General features: G+C 54.1%; 1 pseudogene; it reads right to left on the bottom strand.

The window, feature by feature from the left end:
* Window positions 1–3007: 3007 nt before the first annotated feature.
* Window positions 3008–4085, bottom strand: LOC124975534 (cleavage stimulation factor subunit 2 tau variant-like; annotated as a pseudogene).
* Window positions 4086–19426: the final 15341 nt, after the last annotated feature.

Below are 19426 nucleotides of genomic sequence, written 5' to 3'. Positions count from 1 at the left end.
CTCTCCTGAGCCAGGAGCAGTGCAGGGCTGCCTGAAGTCCCTGGTTGGGGGACTTGGGAGATCCCATTCCAGCTGAAAAGAACCCCTGCCCCTCCCCAGCCTCTCACCTTCTCTGAGCCTGGAAGGAGGCTGGAGACTGGAAATAGGGTCTTCTGACAGGGGGGGCCACACGACACAGACCCCCACCCACACTGAGACCCCAGCCAGGGTGGTTGTAAGGGCAGCATGGGGAAGATCATCAGCTCAGCCCAAGCCACTGGGGCACATAGTGCTGGCACCACTGGGAGCTGGCGCAGTGTGGCCATTATTACCATCACCAATCAGGGTTGTGGTCATTGGACAAAGCCTACCCGGGGTCCACTGGGTTGAGCCCGTCCTGCTCCCCAGCATCCCAGCTCCTCCATCTCCCCAGCCCTGCTTCCATTTATGTCCCCTGTCCCTGCTGCCTCCTCTCTGCTTTCTCCTTCCTCTTTATTTTATCTCAATTTTCCACCCATCTGTTCTCCACAAAACAGCTGCCATCTTTGTTCTGGGCCGCTACCCAGAGTAGCCCGAGCAAGGTGGTATGGCCTGAGCAGGGCCACCAGGTAGTCACCAGGCAGAGGAGTGTGTCTAGGCCGATCCATCACTGCTGCCTGACAGCACGCAGACAGCAGCCAGAAAGCCCACTGGGCCACTCTCGGAATCTCCATTGTCCCTTTGTATGCAGTACAAGACAGGCATGGGGAACCCAGGATAGGCCATGGGCTATGGGCCTCGAGGGTCTCCCTGACTTTGTCCTCACTCCAGTTCTATCAGCGAGGGCGGCTTCTTCTATCCTGCTTTTCAGATGTGCAACTGAGGCTCAGAGAGAGGCCCTCACTTGTCCCGGGGCACAAAGCAGAGGGGGGACACAATGGGGACTGGAACCCAGTTTTGTCAATCCCAAGGTCTGTGATCTCTGAAGCACCTGCCATGCTGCTCCTGGAGCCTGCTTTTTCAGGGTAGCCATGTGATTTGCACCTTCAGGACAGGGACAGAGGCCCAATACCTGCAGAATTGTCTTCTAGTGAGCCCCTCTCTCCCTGGAGTGGGTGGGTAAAGTGGGAACAGGAAGGAACAGTCATCATGGTAGACCAGAAAGCACAGTGGATCTGAGCAGGGGCTCCTGGGCCCACTCCAAGCTTCTGCCTCTACCTTTCCTGCTCTGTGAATTTGTTCAAGTGGCTTCACCTCTCTGTGCATCAGGTTCCTCATGGTGGTAAAGGGAGGCCCTCCATTGTGGGGCAGCTAGGAAGATTCAGTGCATAACAGGAGGGCAGATGTTTAGGAAGCAGCATATAAATACTATATATTTTATTCATTCCAGTCCTACTTGGGGCTGGTGTTTTATTTCCCTCCCATCATCTACCCCTCCAAAGAACCCAAGAAAGTTACATACAATTATTACTCCCATTTTATAGGGGCTGAAACTAAAGCTCAGATCCTTGTCTGTGACCATCTAGCTAGAAACACCATGCATTTTTCTTCCTGCATCTTTAGGCATTATTTGAGCACCTACTGTGTGCAAGGCTTTGCCCTGGGTGCTGCTGAAGTTGTAAAAAGATGGCTTCAGAGAAGCACTGGTTTGTTAAGGGCCCTGCTCTTTGCCAGGCTTTAAGATGCCTGAGCTCAGCTGCCCCAAGAGGGAGGCTCTGATATTCTCATATTTTTTTTTGCACATTAAAGTTTTATTGTCTCAATACAAAACATTCCAAAAAGTGAAAATGATCTATAATACCTAAGTTCTCTGTTCAACTACCAGTCAAACAAGGAAAACATTTTATCATTCCGTTTCTTTTACATCCAATATAAAGCAAGATGAATCAAGACCAACTCTTTACCAATGGAGAAACTAAGCCTTCTGGGTCTTTTAAGTTGTTTGTTAAAAAAGTGTCTGATCATTTCAGCATACTCCTTACTTCGAATTTAGTATTCATAGTACAATTAGTCTATTCTACACTATCTCCAAGAAATCTAAATAAAATCTCAAGAGCCAAAAGATCCTCACAGAAGCACCAACTCAAGTAATTTGATTATGGAAAACTTGAGCTAAGACAGCTATTCAAGTGCAACTACTTAATTAATTGGTCAGTATCCTCATGGTCTGTGAGTTAGGAATGTGACCAATGAGGGTTAAATTTTATTTTCCTGAATCACAGATGTTAAACGAGATAGTATTATACCATGCAAAAATTCTCAGAAGTTGAGCTGCTTCCTCTAACTGAACAACTCTGTTTTGAGCACATTAGTATTTAAATTATTGACTCTAGTCTCCAAAGCAATAAACTGGTTTTATCATGATTTGTTTCCAAGATTGGGAGCTGTGGGTAAAGTAAGCTTATAAAATGATACAATAACCAAGTGGCCAATTTGTTTCCAGTTTCAAGTGTGCTTTCCACCATTCTAGCAATGTTTCCAGTTGTTACTTTTATTTTCCCCATGTTACTCCTTGCTTTAGTTTTGATGGTCATTGTGGTCCTGGAGTGCTGATTTATTCACAGTATATAAAGCTGGCAGCAAGAGAAATCAAATGCTAACAGTTGTTGAAGCAGAAGAATGCTGATTGTCGATCAGGAAAACTGAACCTGATAAGTTAATACCAAAATAAGTTTCACTTGCTGAAAATCAAGACACTACTGGAAAAAGAGTTACCAGTTACCACTTAATGCCTATCATGATTCAACTTTTTTTTTCCTTCTTTTCTTTTGCAGTACTGGGGATGAACCCAGGGCATTCAGGCTTGCTAGGCAGGTGCTCTACCACTCAGCTACATCCTCAACCCTTAACTCAACTTTCTGATATCCAGTGATACTTAGTTCTAAATTGCAGAGTTGCTTCCGCTAAACAGAATGAAAGCCAAAGCTATAAACTCTACATAAATAGCCACAAGAACTTTCTGAGTACCTCCTCCACTTGCCAATTTCTTTGTTTCCCTTTCTCCATTTGGTCAATTTTAAGTAACTAGCACTCCCTGGTTAAGAGTGTTAACCAACACTAATGCCTTCCTCAGATCCATAAGAACCCTTGAAGACAAAAACCTATTGCCTGCACCAAACCAATTCTGATGAGCACTGCTTATGCGACTGCTGTGACTGATCGACAATCAGCATTCTTCTGCTTCAACAACTCTTAGCATTTGATTTCTCTTGCTGCCAGCTTTATCTACTGTGAATAAATCAGCACTGCAGGACCACAATGACCATAAGTCCTCAACCATAACTCTCATATGAATCTCTGTAGGAACCTCCACTTGTATGATCTGAATAATCACGATACCGACCTTATCCGTCTCTATCACTATAGCCTCTTGATGAATAGTCATCACGTGAACTGGAATGACCATAATCACGGTAAGTATAATCTCTTGGAGGTGGTGCATAATCTCTTGTGTCATGAGAACTTGGGTAATCTCTGCTTGAATAGCTGTCTTTAGTGGAATACCCATCATCGCTTGGAGATAAATAAACATCTATACAAGAGGGCAGGGGCCCTCCATAACTATCTCTTCCACGTGATACAGGAGCTCTTCCTCCCATCCCGCTGCTGCTGCGAACTGGTCCTGAAGGGGCTGACCTTTTAGGAGGAGGACCCCTACTTCTTGGTGGTGGTCCTCTTTTTACTGGAAGAGGTCCCCTGGAAGAACTCATGTTAAAATGCATGGAATAGCCACCATCATCCATATGCCCTCCATGTGAGGGAGGTCCCCTAGTTCCTCTGCTTCCTCCTCTTCCTCCTTTAAGACCTCTGGGACGGCCTCTGCTTCTTGGAGGTGGAGGTGGGCCACGTCTACCACTTTCAAATGATGGTTTGGTGGCTTGTTCCACCTTGATGGCTTTTCCATCTAAAAACTTTCCATTCATGTCTCTGGCTGCATCCTTAGCATCTGCTGGACTTTCAAAAGTGACAAAAGCAAATCCTCTTGATTTGTTGGTTTCATGATCTTTCATCAAGAGCACTTCCACTATTCATCCATATTTGCCAAATACTGCTTCAAGGGCTTTCTCATTCATGTCCGTGTTAAGCCCACCAATGAAGAGCTTTCCTGGGTGATCTGCTTCAACCATTTTTCCCCCCCGATGAGTCGGAGGGGTGGTGACGGTCTCAAGATCCTACGAGCTCACTGAAAAGGCCTTTCAAGCAGCTCAGCACGAGTGAGAGCTGCTGGATCTGGGAACAGAACAGAGAAGCTGCTAGGACTACTGTGCAACTGATATTCTCATCTTGCAATGAGAACACTAAGGCCCCAAGAGCTAAGCCATGGACAGCAGGTCTCGGCCTCATGAAGAGTTCAGCCATCTGGTACGGGCAGTCTGAGTCCAGAAGTAGCACCATCCACACAGAAAGGCCGCCCAGCAGGCCCTGGCAGATCAGAACTCAAGCCCACACTGGGGAACCCAGGAAGGCTTTCTGGAGGAGGCAGGAGGAGCTGAGTGGGGCACCTGGAGATGAAATCTAAGGCAGGCCGAGGGCCATTGTGCTGGATAGGACTCAGGGGAAGCCAGAATCAAGGCATCTGGCCATGAAACTCTGGGTCCTGCAGGAAGTTGTTCTGAAAGCATGACAGGTACCCAGGGATCAGGGACTCATGCAGGTATTTTTAACCCACTGTGTGCAGGAGCCCTGTCTGTGCTTCCTCATGTTGCTCACTGTCATGCAAGGGGACAGTTTTGACAATGTGTGGCATGAGCTTGATGGGAAAACACAGAATGCAGGGCCCCTGAGATGGACCCCCAGACCCAACTTGCAGCCAGGGCCTGGAGTGAGCTGGAGCAAAGCAGGGATGGAGTGGGGCACTGGCCAAGGATTCAGCATGTGTGATGCTGAGGGTGGGGAGGCTGGAACTGAGAGGCCAGGTGGGGAGGGAGGCAGACAGGCCATGAAAGCAGATGCACAGCAGCTCGTGCCTGGAGAGAGACGTGCCAGTGCTGTGGGAATAGTCAGAAATGCCCAAATGGGGCGTCTAGGGCACGGGCCGCAGGGAGGGCTTCGTCAAGATGGAAGCTAGGCACTCACCGCTCTTGGGGTGCTTGCTGGTGCAGGACTCTGTGCTCCATGCTTGGCACATCCCACCTCTGTCCTCCTCTTTCCTTCAGTTTTATGGGAGACTCCCTGTGTCACCTCCACTTACAGATGAAGAAACCAGGACTCTGAGAGCCAAAGTCACTGTTGCTCTGACTTCAGAGTGAAAATTCTCAGTCACTGCAAAATGCAGAGGCCCTCCCCGCTCTCCAGACTCTCCTTACCTGGTGGGGTGGCGGGAGGCTGAGGCAGATCCTCCCTCCCCAGGTTAGTGGAAGCGCCCACACCCTTCCCATGGCCTCAGCCTGTCCTACTCTCCCAGCCTCACCCATCAGCAACGATCAAGCCCAGCTTTGCCATCCAACTCCTAAGCACCCTGCAGAGCCCTGCTGAGATGGTGCCTCCCTAGGAAGCTTTCCAGGCCAAACTGCACTTCATCCTGGGTCATTTCCTCCTGCATCAGGGTGTCATGCGCTGGGACAATTTTGCCATCTGGCTACATCACCACATGCTGTAAAGGGAACTGTCAAAGGCACAGGTGAGTGAGAGGAAGCAAGAGTGGGGAGGAGCCGGGCCCACTCACATCAACCTGCTCTCCCAGACAGTAATCTGCTACCAAGACCCCAGCCGCAAGTCCAGCAAAGTTCATCATGACCTGATCACCTCCACCCTGTCCCTCCTCACGGACCCCCACCTTTCAGTGCTATGACATTGTGACCAAGCACCTAACCCGCATGTGAGCCCTAGCAGAGATCAGGCCTGCTCCTTTCTTGTCTCAGATGGTTGTGGGGGGCTTCCATCAGCCCCTTCCTCCAGTCCGTCACCCCGCTTCCATAGTTTCACCCTGGAGGGATCATCGGAAGCGTGGAGGCCTTTGTACCTGCTGAGGTTGTGCTGCAGGACTGTTGACCACAGGGAAAGGTGAAGGCCAAGGCTGTGAGGCGCTCCTGGTGAGGCATGATAATCCTGGTGGAGTGCCAGAGGCCCAGGGGGGCTCCACAGACCAGGATGCTGAGGGAGGGGCTTCTGCTGACCTGAAGAAAGGCAGCAAGGATGGGTGGCAGGGGTTCGACCACCAGGTGAGCACGCTGTGCACTCATGGCAGCAGTAGATGTGCAGGAAGGGTGCCCCCGGGGAGGGACGCTGCATTAGCACCTGGAGGAGGAACGCGTCTTCCAGACAGGACAGTGGCCTGGGTGGGGGTGTGCCCCGGGTGCTGTGGTGCAGGTTCAGGACCCAGCGGGACTTGACATCCTCTTCCCCAGCCATGCAGCCCTGGTGTCCACCACCAGCCCCTTCCAGGATCGAGTGGCCTTCATGCATCCAGGGTGGGATACTGTAGTTTCAGAAGTTTTTTGCTGATGGCACCGTTTGGAGTCTCCCTGTTAGCACGTCAGGTCTGCTTTCAGCAGTTCTTTGTCCTGCTCCTAAGACTAACCTCACTGCAGCGTGTTTGGGAAATTGATGGAGGACCACGCACCACCCTGAGCCCCACCCAACAGGCACAGTGCACGTCTTCCCCATCCATTTACCTCCCTTGGGGGCAGGGAATAGTGTCACCATCTCACAGATGGGAGACAGCAAACAGAGAGGAGAGGTGACTCATTAAGGTCTCCCCGCTGTTTAAGTGAGAACCTGGCCAGGTACCAGCCTGTGTTCCACAGCTCAGGAGGCGAAGTCCCCTGTCCGTGGGCTGCAGCTGGCCTCTGGCCCTTCCACCTTGAGTTCAGCTCCTTGGGCTTCTGTGTCCTTTAGGGGACTTCACTGTGGAAAATAGAGGCCTGGTCACTCGGCATGCCTGCTGTCACATGCAAACCAAACAGGCTGAATGCTGACCCAACCCAGAAGTGGAGGCCCAGAGGCCTCTGCAGGGAAAGGAGAGGGAAGAGGCAGGAGCTGTGAAGGTGTGGACCAGGAACCTAAGACAATTGCACTTTGCTGCCTGAAATTGACATAAAGTCCCTGAATGGCTTTTTTCCACCCGAGCCTGAGCCACCACCTTGACTTCTCAATATAACCAAACAACAGCTTCAGTCCAAAGAGTTTATATATCAAAGGATGAAAGCTTCAGTGAATTTGTTTTTTAACGTCCCCTAACGTCTGCATGCTGAGGGTGTTCTCTGCCATTCGCAGAGGACTGAACATTGCTGCCGTCCCTTCCTCTCCAGTCTCCTGTGCCTGCAGCCCAGCCCCCTCCATCTGGGGAACTGTGGAGAAGTGCTGATGCTGGCTCTGGGTTCTCAGTACTTCTTTGTGCCTTTCTGAACAAGTTGTGCTAATGTTGACTTCCCTGTGGGAGAAACAGCCCAAGTTTTTGGAAAACATTTGGCTCAACAAAAACAACCAGCACCAGCAGCTTGCAGTGGTGACGGGAGGGGCAGGCTGGGACAGGGGTGTCCTGGGAAGAAGCCTCCCAAGCGAGTGCACAGCAAATCCCCCTACAGCTGCTTCTTGGGGGAGACACCATCTCAGCTGCCACATCTTGGAGTGGCTGCATTCCCTCAGGGAGGACCTCACACCCCCCCCCAAAGTCCTAGGGCCCCCTTCTAGGGACAAGGCATCTTCCTGGCAGAATTATCTGAGTGTGGCTGGTTGCTTTTTGTGTTTTCAACCAGTGTCCCCATGGTCGCTGCAGCTTCTCTCCAGCATCCCCAGGAGTCCCCACCATGCTCAGATCCAGTGGGCTCTGGAATAGCAGCATGTCCCACTCGTGAGGAGTGACTCATTTGTATCTCATTTTCGAGTTATTATCAAGCTGCCACTTGTGAGAGTGTTTTGACAGCAGCTTTCAGAAAGGTGCAAGCTGCTACCATTGCCTCCGACTGGCTGAAGACCCTTGTGGCAGCCTGTGGAATAACGGCCAGGCCCAGCCCGCCCTGTCCAGGACTGTGCCCTCAGGTGACTGAACACTGCCGCCCTCTCTTCCTCTCCAGCCTCCTGTGCCTGCAGCACAGGGAGGCATGGGGATGCACAGGGTGAGGGGAAGAGAAGAGAGCCCTCCGGATCCCCAATCTCCCAGCCCCAGCATCATTATCAATTTTCTGACTCCTGCTAGAGAAGGCAACTGTAAAAGACCAGGATGGTGTCTTGTGTTTTATTTAATTTACTTTATTTGAGGTTCCGGGTAGCCAGGGAGGTGGGAGGAGAGAGGATCCATCCAAACAACCATTTAGGCTTGTCAGAGTTCATTTACTGAATTAGCAAGGTGAACGCTCACGGCTACTGGTTGTGTGGTTGCAGCCCCCAGGGCAGGAGCAGGGCACCGGAGAAGGAGCTCAAATGCAGGAGCCGGGTGCTCGGAACAGTGGTGCAGGCTGAGGGGCCTGGTGCCCTCATCAGTGGTGCAGGCCCCGGGAGCAGGGTGCCCTCATCAGTGGTGGCCCCTCCCTCTCTCCCTCCTCCCCACTCCTCTCTCTCCCCCTCTACCTAATTGCAGTGCAGCAGGAACCCGTGTTCCCCTCCTTCCTTGAAGATCCATCTCTATTCATAGTATAAGCCGTTACCCATGCGTTTTTCCAGATGTTGTGAATTTGGGCAGGGGCCTGAAGAAGGCTGGGAATCACTGCCTTTCACCTAAGCACTTGAAATTCCTTGTTTGGTTGGTTGGTTTTGCTTTGTTTTGAAGTATGAAAAAACTCAGCAGCACCAGAGGCAGATGTTTGGTGATGGGGAAGCAGGCACATCTGCCTTACATGGAGGGCCCCTGGGTGTGCTCTCAAATGCACAGCGCTGCTGGAGAATGTCATCATCATGTACCACAGGAGAGAGGCCATGTGTTGCTCTTGTTTCCACCCAGAAATTCCCAGAGCAGCTCAGCCTTCCACCATGGGTCTGACTTCCCCTCCTGTGTTGGAGATTGGGCCTGGATCTTCCTTGCCTGTTGATACCAGGGAGCTGAAGAGGGCAGTGATCTCGGGACGCAGAAGTCAACCAGGGACCCTTGTCTTGTCAGGGCACACATGGCAATGGTCTAGAGTCACATAAGGTCAGGATGTGGGGTGCTTCCTGCCTCTAGGGTGAATGTCCCTCAAAGTGCAGGACAGCTGAGGTTGATCCTTGGGTCCGTGAGGAAGAGGCCTAGTCAGTGACAGAGGCAGCAGCGAGCTCAGAGGCTCCAGTGTCCTAAGTGGGGTGTGGATGGTATGGGCAGGAGCCTCAGGGCATCTCACAGGGGAGGCTGCTGCCCAGTAAATCCAGTAGAACTCCCAGTCATTGCGGTCACCAAAAATGGCCCCACAGAGCCCTCAGGCGGTGCCACCAGGAAGACCATCCACTGTTTATTTCTTTTTCCAGCATGACCCTGGGCCAAATGCCTTGCTGAGTTCCCACGAATCCCTTTTGATGTTCAATTGACAGTTCCACCAGGTGGAAGTTTGCCTCCACTTAGAGGCAGGGCAGAGAAGAGGAGCTTTCAGATGTGCTGCTCCTGCAGCTGAAGAAGGGGAAGGTGGAGTCCCTGCTGGTCACGGGTCCTCCGGGACCTCAGTTTCCTTATCTGGTCAATGGGGCATTGATGCCTGTGCGCCCACTCTGTATGCGTCGCTTGAGAACCCTGTGCACATGAGGGACCTTTGCAAAGATGAGGTGTCAGCAGGAGGAAATCATGACAGTATCATACTTGGAAGAACTTAAACCCATGTGCATGCTGAAAAGCTTGGCAGTTACTGGGACAGGACGTGGCAGATAAGGTTTAAAAGCTGGCTGGGTTTGGGCTACAGTCTAGTGATGCACAGCAGAGGCAGATATGCTTGGACTGACACAGTGCTGCTGCTTCAGGATGCTACTTGTCATGTCATTGAGCAGACTGGTTATATAATGCCATTTCAAACAAACTTCTTTAATTGTTAAGGTTTTACAGAAGGCACCCAGCGTAATGGTAAAGGCCCTGACCCCGAATCTCAGTGCAGTAGCCTTCTGTGTGCCCCACCAGCCCCCAGCTTCCCTTGCAGCCTGGCTGCAGATCCAGATGGCCTCAGGGACTTTTAAACTTGGGGTCCAGGTGTCACCCGGATCAGCTAAATTAGAGCCCCTGTAGTTGGCGTCCTTAAGCACTCTGCACACAGCTGACCATGTGTTCGCTTTTGCAGCTGAGGATGAGGTGCCACTCCCTGTAGGACAGGTGTGAGGAACCCACTTTGTAGGTGGAATGGTCTGTCTGTCCTGCTGAGCAGAACTGGAGACAGAGGTGAACAAGTGGCCTGGGCTATTCCAGTCAGTCTTTATTTTCAGGATGTAATGGAATGTTCTGTCATTTTCTGTGTCATGAAATGTTATTCTTAGGATTCTCCCCAGCCATTTAAAACCATAAAGCCATTGTCACTGCTGGCCATACCTAAGCAGAGTGGCCCAGCGCCATTCGTGGTTGGGTCTGGGTGAACACTCCCTTCTTTTTGAGTGCAGAGTCAGAATTCTCTGAGAAAACAGGCTTTCTTCCCAAAACCCTACATGTTCCCATGCCAGTCACCTTTGTCCTTAGGGCTTTGTGTCCCTGTATGACACTCGTTCCTCTTCACTCTGATCATTAAGGACACCCAAGCCACCTGGCCTCCTGGCCACCAGTGCCCCTGAGTCACCTCCTCCCTGTGCCTGGAACCATCTTTTCCTGATACAGATACCCTCCTGTACCCTCCTTCCCAGGCTTCATGGTCTCTTCCCATGTCCCCTCCACAGTGAGACCACCACATGAGATAGCACCGTCAGCCTCCCACTGCGGGAAACTGCACACTGCACTGACCTCCCGCTGACCCTGAAGAAGAGTCTGAGGACCCGGCTCCTCCCCTGTGAGCCTCCCTGCAGAAGAGACTCCGCTTCCCATTTCTGTTCCCTACACCCCTAGACCAGAGCTTGGCACATAGTAGGCACACATGGTAGGCACCCAGGAAGCATTTGCTGAGTGGATGAGCAGACACATCGACAAAGAAGCAGAGGAGCACAACAGAGTCCCTCACCTCAGGAACCGGGGTCAAAGCCACCCCATGGGACCTCTCAGATGGCCCTGGGTCTCCATCAGAGGAGCGTGGAGGTTGTGCCTGGCCTGAGACAAGGACAGATCTTTGACAAAACAAGCAAATGTGCCGACGCTTGGGGAACTGCCCGTGGAGGCCCTGGTGTTCTGCTCTGAGCCATAGGTGTTGGGGTCAGTGAGGTGTTGGGGACAGCGAGGCCTCAGTGCAGCTCTTTATGAGATGCTTTTTATTTTTTTTAAAACCCCTGAAGGACTCTGTGCCAACCTGAATGTGCCAAGGTCTGTCCCAAATAGCAGAGCTGGGGGTGGGTGACAGAACATTTGGTGGTAAATATTTTTTAAAACCTCCCAAAAGAGAAAAGTTGCAAAGAAAACTAAGAAGTCATATCTGGCCCTGAATGTGCCTGTCTTCCTGTTCTGGGTTTTTGCACACACATGCTGGGTTCTTCTGAACCATGGAGCCAAGACCTGCTATGTGGGGGTAAAGTTGGAGCTTCTTCACCCCTAACTATTGAAGAATTAAAAAAAAAAAAAAGACTTTTTTCAACCCACAGCTCCATCATGAGAACCCAGCAATTTCAATCCAGTATTACCATCTCACCTGCAGACCTTCCTCAGAATTTTGCCCATTATCCAGAAAATGTCTTCTTTAGAAAACAAGAGGCGAATTCTACAAGGCATCTCCTCCTGTCTGTGCAGTGCCCTTGCATTCTGGAAACCTCAGCTGGTATTTCTGTGTGCATGGTGACCCTGATGCTCTCGAGAAGTACTGGCCGCTGTCTCATCCACAGTCTGGTCTGGTCTCGGCGGGTGGTGACTCTTGGGCCACACGCTGGCTTGCCAGCTGCTGATGGTGTCGACTTCCATCTTCCCGTGAGCCATGCAAGGTAGGTTTCTCCACTAAGTTGCTGTCCCTCATTTTGCCATTAGAGACCCTCTCAGAGGGCACTTTGAGACTCTGGAGACCTCCCTGCCTACCTGGGCTACTTCCTCAGTGTGAGCATCTGCTGGTGGTTCTTGCACAAATCCCACATCACCAGGCTGGCTGCTGTGGGCAATGGTTGTTCCATGGTCCCCCTCACTGCTGAGCCACTGCTCTGCTCCTGGGAGGGGCCGTTCCCATGCCACACACCTGTGGCCTGGGCACACATATACGCACATGTGCACAGCATTTGTTTTCTTATTTCTCAGTGTGGATTCAGGATATTTTATTCAGTAGGTTATGAATCCTCATAGTGCACATGTGTCGTGACTGCAGTCCTCCCGTCTGGCCTGTGGGGCCTTCAAGGTCGAGCATGTCTCCGGTTATGCACCGTTACTGTCCTTTTTAAAGCACTTCCTTGAGTTCATTCTTCCAGTCGGAAGAGACCTGCTGCCGGGGTGCTGGGTGATGAGGTCTCGGTGCCCACGTGGGCCCAGTGGAACCTGGTTGCAGAACTGTTCTTCATGTGGTAGAATATGGTGCGATAGCCCTGGCCTCTGTTCCCCAAATGTCACTAGCACCTCTTACCAAGTCCTGACAACCAAAAACATGCCAGGTGTTCTGGGGGCTGGAGAGGGGACAGGGTCAGAATCACACTTATTGAGAACTGGACCCTCTTTGCAGACAACCCCAGGAGAGACAAATCCCTGTGTGCACACGTGTGTAGCATGTGCATGTCTGTGGACAAACACAGGCAAACACACAGTGCCTATGAAACCGTGAGCTGTCGATGCAAAACACCAGGTCGCAGGTTCCACTGAGAGCGGTGACCTCTCTGTCCTCTTCACCACCACAACCCAGAACCGTGCCAGCACCTAATAGGTGTGCAATAAAAATGAGTGCTATGGCTCGGATCTGATGTGTCCCCAAAAGTCCCTGTGTTAAGACCTGGTCCCCAGGCCATGGCGTGGCGAGGTGACGGGAACTCTAAGAGGCAGACCCTTGTGGGAGGTCTTAGGCTGTGGGGGTTGTGCCCTCCAAGGGGACCGTGGGACCCTGGTCTCTCTGGTCTGCCCCCCTGTGGGATGACTGGCTCTGTCCACCTCGCATGTCTCGCAAAAGCAATGGGTCCACCCAGCCGCAGACCAGAGCCTCCACAACCTCACATGGAGTCAGCCTCCCTGCTGTGCGATGGTTTCCAGTGTCCATCATGGCAGCGGCCCCAGGCCTGCCCATCCACCTGGCTGTGCTCCATAGTTGCTCTGTGTTCTCTCCAAACTCACGTGGTGTCCGAGAGCTCATACCCACCTGGAGAACCTTCACGGGGCTTGCTCCAGTCCCATGTCTTACTCCACCTCGTGTGGACTCGGGTTCTCCCCATGCAAGGGAGAGGAGGGAGAGCTCTGGAATAGCTGCTTTTGTAAGCACTGGCCAGGTGTGCTCAGGACCCAGCTGGAACAGAGCCACCCACAGTGGGTGAAACACGGCTTCCCACATCTGACCTGTAGACAGCAGGATGATGCCCTGGGAAGGGCAAAGAGACAGACCAGACAGCTCAGCCCTGTCAGGCATGGCCCTGTGTCTTGTCAACCTGGATGTACTTTATCTCCTCAGGGGTGAAGTGGGAGCGCTGATGCCTGCCAGCCCCACTCAGCACCATCTTTGTGGTCAAGGACTTGAGGTTGGGATCAGGCAATCTATTTAGAGGGTGGCTCTGCCACACTCCCAATCTTGAACTTGGGCCAACTTGTGCCTGCCTTGTGTATCTGTTGGGAGAGCCAAGAGGTGTGGCTTTGCCCAGGTGAGCCCTGGACAGTAAGGTGGTGGCGTGGACCCCACAGACACGGGGACCAGGTTCTGAGGGAGCCTTCTGCTCCCTCTCCTGTGGCAGCTCAGCTGGTTAGGCCTGGCCTGTTCCCCACCCTGTGTGGCCCACTCTCCTGGGGGCACTGCCTGAGCTGGACAGCCACCCTGTCCTGCTTCCCACCAGGGCTGGCCACCCATTCTAGTCTCGCTCAGTCCAGAACACCAGGGTCATTTGGTCACATCCTGCCACCGTGGGTCGCTTCAGCAGCCTTGGTGCCTCCTCGAGGTCTCTGGGTTTCTGGGCAGCATCTTCTTTAGTGAGGATGCCTCGCCTTTGGCATTTCTGACCCACGAAGTTCTTGCTCACACTTCTTCCCCCTCCCTCCCCCCCATTTTCTTTTTCCTTTTCCAAAAAAAATGTTTAGGCTTAATGTTTTTCAAGGACTTCATGTTCCACCTGACTCCCTGCCCAGTGACGAAGGGTGCTGCTTTTGTATGGTGTGTGGGCCCCCAGGGGTCTCAGGCAAGAGTGCGGTGGGTCTTGGACCCCCATGTTGGGACCCTTAGTGTGGTCCCAAGGTGTCTCTGGGGAGGTGGGAGTGTCTGAGGTTCCTCTGGGAGCTGCATTGACAGGAGGCACGTGCTTCTCCTGAGATGTCAGAGGTTTGGGGGCCTGGCCAGAGTCCTGGGGGGCCCAGGTACCCCGACATGCTCCTGGAGCCCACCCAGCATCAGACCTCCCCTCCCTGCTTCCTCTGTGGTTCCCAGTCCAGTTCCTTCTCATCCCTGGGGTGCTGATCAGCCACTGCAGACCTTTGTCCTGAGACTCCTTCTAGATGCACCTGGAGCTCCTTTAGAAGGTGCCAATTCTTTACCTCTGAGGAGGAAGAGTGTTGCCAGAACAGAGTTAGCAGGAATTGGGGTGTTCTGCTGTCTGCTCATCCTGCACTGCCGTGGAGTGGCCAGGCCCTTCGGGGTCAGCGACCTGCTCCATATCAGGGCCCCAGGGTCAGGTTTCAGATGGAAGCTCTGAACATCAGGTGAGTGTGGATAGCCGGGCACGTCCTGGGGGCTCCTGGAGGAGGCTCGCGCTGGCTGCTCCTGCCACCTGCCAGCTCTGTTCCCTGAGATGGGAGAGCGGGTTCCCCAGTGGATTTGAGATGTGGCTCCCAGAGGACAGAGGCCACCAGGAGTCTGTGCCAGGCCATTCAGGACCTGGAGGGTTCTGAGGTGGATGCTCAGGTGGGAGGGCCCAGCTGCTTGGAGTGACACAGGACATGCCAGCCACAAGCCTCCCAGCAGGTAGCGTGGCCACACGTGGTACCGCACAGGACAGTGGGCCTTCCAAGGAGCCTGTCTATCTCCAGATGCCCCTGGGAGCTGGCAGGGTGGGGCTGCAGTGCCCGGTGAGGGACACAGGTTCTCCCCAGCCTGGAGAAGCTGCCGCCTCTCACCCAGGGCTCCGGGTTCATGGCCAGAGTTCCCTTCCCTGCCCACACCACCCTGAACCATTTGAGTGGTGGGCACAACATTTTCCCTCCCATCCATCTTCCTCCACGCAGGGCTGGGGTGGAGGGCGCCAGTCACAGGCCCTCACAGGCTGTCACTTCAAGGAAAGGACTTGGTGGCCAGAGGAAGGCTGGGTTCCCAGTGGATGTCCCTGCAGCTTCTCTGATCCACCTGTTTCCCTCCCACAGAGTCGGTGAGATAGGCTTTCCCACCTGGGGCTCGTTCGTCCCCGTCCCTTACTGGGGCCTTCTCTGGCCACAAAAGCATAATCATTTTTTTCTGGAGGTGGGGACATCAGGCCACATGAGGCTCTTCCTCCCTTCACATGACAGAGCGTTCAGTTATTCCAAGGCAGCAGAGCTCTGGGACTGAAGCACCAAGATGGTCATATCATGGCAACTGTCCCTGCCTGGACTTCAGTCACTCTCCCTGCCACTGTGGCCCTGGGGGACCTTGCTTGAGAGAAGTCACAATTGGGGCCAGGGATCTGGACAGGCACCCTCAGGAGCTCCTCCACCACCACAGGCCCATTACGGCCCCTGGGCACCAGCCTTCGGTGACGAGGCAGATCAGGGCCAGGCAGTGGGCATATGATGGGGGTGCGCATGTGGAAAGGCCCACAGCCCACTGGCACACACTGACCCAGTGACACTTGAGGAGGGCAGAGGCTTTGGGAAGGGGTGAGGCAGAGAGGGCCATCTTTCTGCACTCCTGCATTTCACCCTCTTTCATTTGTTTCTTGGACTCCTGAGCCCATGGCAGGGCCTTGGGGAATGTGTTGGTAGCCCTCCTGTCACAGAGTTGGCATACAAGTGAGGACAGGAATATAGTCACAGGGCGCAGGCTCATCGCGGGGTCGCTGGGTCATGGCAGGTGGGGTGGGTGGCCCAGGACGTGCCTTTGACCTGACACCTGCAGAGGCCAGGTGGGGGACCATGCTGGTGACCATTCCTGGGTGAGCGTGGCTGCAGCCGCTGTGCCCTCCTGCTCCCCTGGACAAGGGAACTTGTGAGGATGGCCTCAGGTGGCAGGGTGCTCCCAGAGAGGACACAGAGGAACTTTCCGCTTGTCAGGCCTCTGCTGGGGTGCCAGACACTCCGGTGGGTGGAATCCATATGGGCATGGGTAGGGAAAGCCTCAGAGATGCACCCGGGCATCCAGAGGCCAGCAGCCACAGGGACCCATACAGCATCGGCCTTCCCTGTGGGACTCTTGTCCTCCATCAGATGGCCATTCTTAGTTGGACCTCTTGTACTTTATCTGGTAGTCTTTGTCACTACCCTTGGTACCTGAGGGAGGGGCTGAGGGCAGTGGGGTGGGTGTCAGAGCTGCCGTCATCACAGAGGTGCTGTTGGGAACCCCAGAGCAGGAGGTCACTGTGAGGAAGTACCCAGCCTCTCCGCTCAGCCTCTAGCCTTCCCTGTGGGTGTCACCATGTCACCCTGCCCAGGGAGCAGGGTGCCCGGCAAATGCTGTTGTGGGTGGTGGTGAAGGCTCAGGATCCACGCCAGAAAACTTAGGCCAGACAGGGCTCCTGGCTGCCATGCTGGGTGTGGCCTGGGCCCCCTGGCATCCTAAGGAAGAAGGGCAGGCAGTTGTTCTGGGGCCTGTGGTTCTTGGATCAGGCAGGACCCTGACCTCTCGCGGTGCTCCTGTAGAAGGAAAAAACAAACTAGCCCTCCCACCCTGGTGGAAGGGGCAGTGTTTGGGGCTTCTGTGGACCATTTCCTCTTTAAAAACACCGTAAGATAGGTGGGTTTTCTCAGAAGTGGTGACCTAGTGCCAAAGCAGCTGGGGCGTGGAGCAAGTGCTGAGTGCTCCCTGACCTGGTTCTCCAGGACAAGAGCCTGAGGGGACACTTGGGCACAGGTTGCTTCCTGGCAGATGGCCCCAGGGTGCATGGAGATCAGGGCAGGGTGAGGTCCCACACAGTGTGGCCACCACTGTGGGTGACGTCTGAGGAATGCCCGGATGCTGCCTAGAAGGTCCCCAGCCTGTGCCCTGGTGCTCAGCCCAGGAGTTCCCCGAGGCCTGCTGCGTTCTGCCCTTTTCTTGCCTGAGCGAACTCCGGCAGGAGGGCAGAGCACTGGTAGGACGGTAGGTGACCTCTCACAACACTGTGCCCAGGCCAGGGCCCAAGGTGGCCAGAGGGTGGCGTGTGGTCCTGGCCCTCAGTGCTGCACACAGGCATGAGCGCATCCTCACACAGTGAGCCAGCACCTCCTGAGTCGTCCCTGCCCCCACTCACCCCTTGGTGACTTTCTGGCACCTGGCTTTTGTTTTTTCTTCACTTGGCCACAGGTTGCATCAGTCTCTCTGGAGAGCAATTTCCTGGAGGGCCTCCCCGCAGGGTGTATGTGTGTGAGAGCGTGGCCACTCACAGGGCAAGGCCAGGGCAGTGTCCCTCTCCCCTTCACTGTGGAGAAAAGCCCCTGGGGAGTGCTGTGGGCAGTGTCAGGCTCAGCCCCAGCCACATGCTCATTAAGACCCTCAGGTAAATGGCACCCTGGGAGGGCAAGGCCGAGAGGCCTGAGGAGGCTCGCCACGGGCTTCCCTAAGCGCTGCCTTTCCTCTGCACCTCATGAGCTCCTGATGAAGGAGAGTACATCACCAGGGGTGAGGAGGAAGAGACACCGGTTTACAGGGATGCAGGTCAGGACCAGTGTGTAGGCAGGCAGGGTGGGTGCCAGGTGTGGGCAGGATGGAGGTGAGGTAGAGCCATGGGACAGTTCCCGCAGGAGCCCAGAGTGAGCGCTGGGCTTGGTGGCCAGAAGCTCTGCCACCACAGCTCAAAGCAGCCACAGACAGATAAGGCTCTGCTAAAGTTCATGTACCCAGAGTGTTCAGTGAGTCAGACGTGGCCATGGTTTGCTGGCTCTGGTCTGAAAGAATCGGCTCTTCCTTCTCTCTCCTCGTGTGGAATGGGAGTCGCCAGCCAGCACTGATGGGCATGGACAGCACATGGTCAGCACTCAGTGACCCACAGAGCCACCGCCATTTCCTCCCCCACAGCTCTGCAAGTGGTACCCTAGAACTGGCTGGCCCAGGGACAGTGGTGGTTCCACCCTGGCTGTCCTGCTGCCACTTTCAACCCCTGCTGCTGCCCCGAGCTCCCAGGTCCACTTCCCAGCCCCATGACACAGATGGCCACATGTCTGGGCAGAGGAGCCCAGCTCTCAGCTGCCAAGACCATCCTGGCTGGGCCCCTCTTCCCCTGGCGCAGTTGAATCGAGTCCCTTATCGGTTGGTCTGGCCCCCAACAAATGGCCCATCCTCCAAATCCATCTCAGCCTTTCCTGAAGCCTTGAAATGCACCAGCCATCCTGAGCTCTGGTTTTGTATTATTGTTTTCTTTCCCAAACTTTCAAAAAAAAAAAACACTGGTCCCTGTTCGGGTGGGCTGCCTGCGCACACTGCTGTTGGCAGGCTCAGCGGCATGAATCACCGCTGCCTGCTGGCTGCCTCCCAAGCTCCTGGTTGGGCCTCCGGGCCTTCCCTCCAGTGGCCCTTGATTGCTGGGTCAACAGTAGGCCAGTGCTCTCTGGAAGCTCAGGGGTCGAGGCCTCCCAGTTATGGAGCTGCACCCCAGGTGGCACCCCATGGGACCGGAAAAGTGACCACCTCCAAGCTGCCACCTCAGTCCTGGCTCTTGCCACTAAGATGCAGAGGCTGTGAGACTTTCCCAGCCACGGGTAGAGCCAGGTGGCTGTTTGGAGCTTGCGTGATGGGGTGGGGGAGTCAAAGTGGGTCTGGAGTGCTCCTCCTAATGGCAGCGGTTGGAAGAAGCCTCGAGAAGTCTGAGCCCTTCAGAAACTGCCTCCACATCTGTCTTCGTCTCCACTGCCCCTGACGCTCCCCTGGCAGCTTCCCAGTGACTGGCAGCTCTGGCTCCACTGAGGAGTGAGTTCAAGGGCACGACACAGTTACTCACTCAGAGAGGCACAAAGTGGGAAGCCAGGGAACTTCACCAGCTGACAGACCGGACACAGCCTGACCTTGGAGGAGACCTCCCTTGATGTACCCTTAGGGTGACTCTGGGCCTCAAGGAGCCAGGCAGTGTACCCAGTGTCCCATGCAGGTCACAGGCACTTGGCAGGTGCCCCTGCAATGTCCCACGCCTGTGTCTGGTATTGAGGGCCTGGGCCTGAGAGGGCCAGGAACAGAAGCCAGGCGAACGACCATTG

The sequence above is a fragment of the Sciurus carolinensis genome, unplaced genomic scaffold (genome assembly GCF_902686445.1).
Source record: "Sciurus carolinensis unplaced genomic scaffold, mSciCar1.2, whole genome shotgun sequence".
Taxonomy (NCBI): domain Eukaryota; kingdom Metazoa; phylum Chordata; class Mammalia; order Rodentia; family Sciuridae; genus Sciurus; species Sciurus carolinensis.
This window is presented reverse-complemented; position numbering and strand designations above follow the sequence as displayed.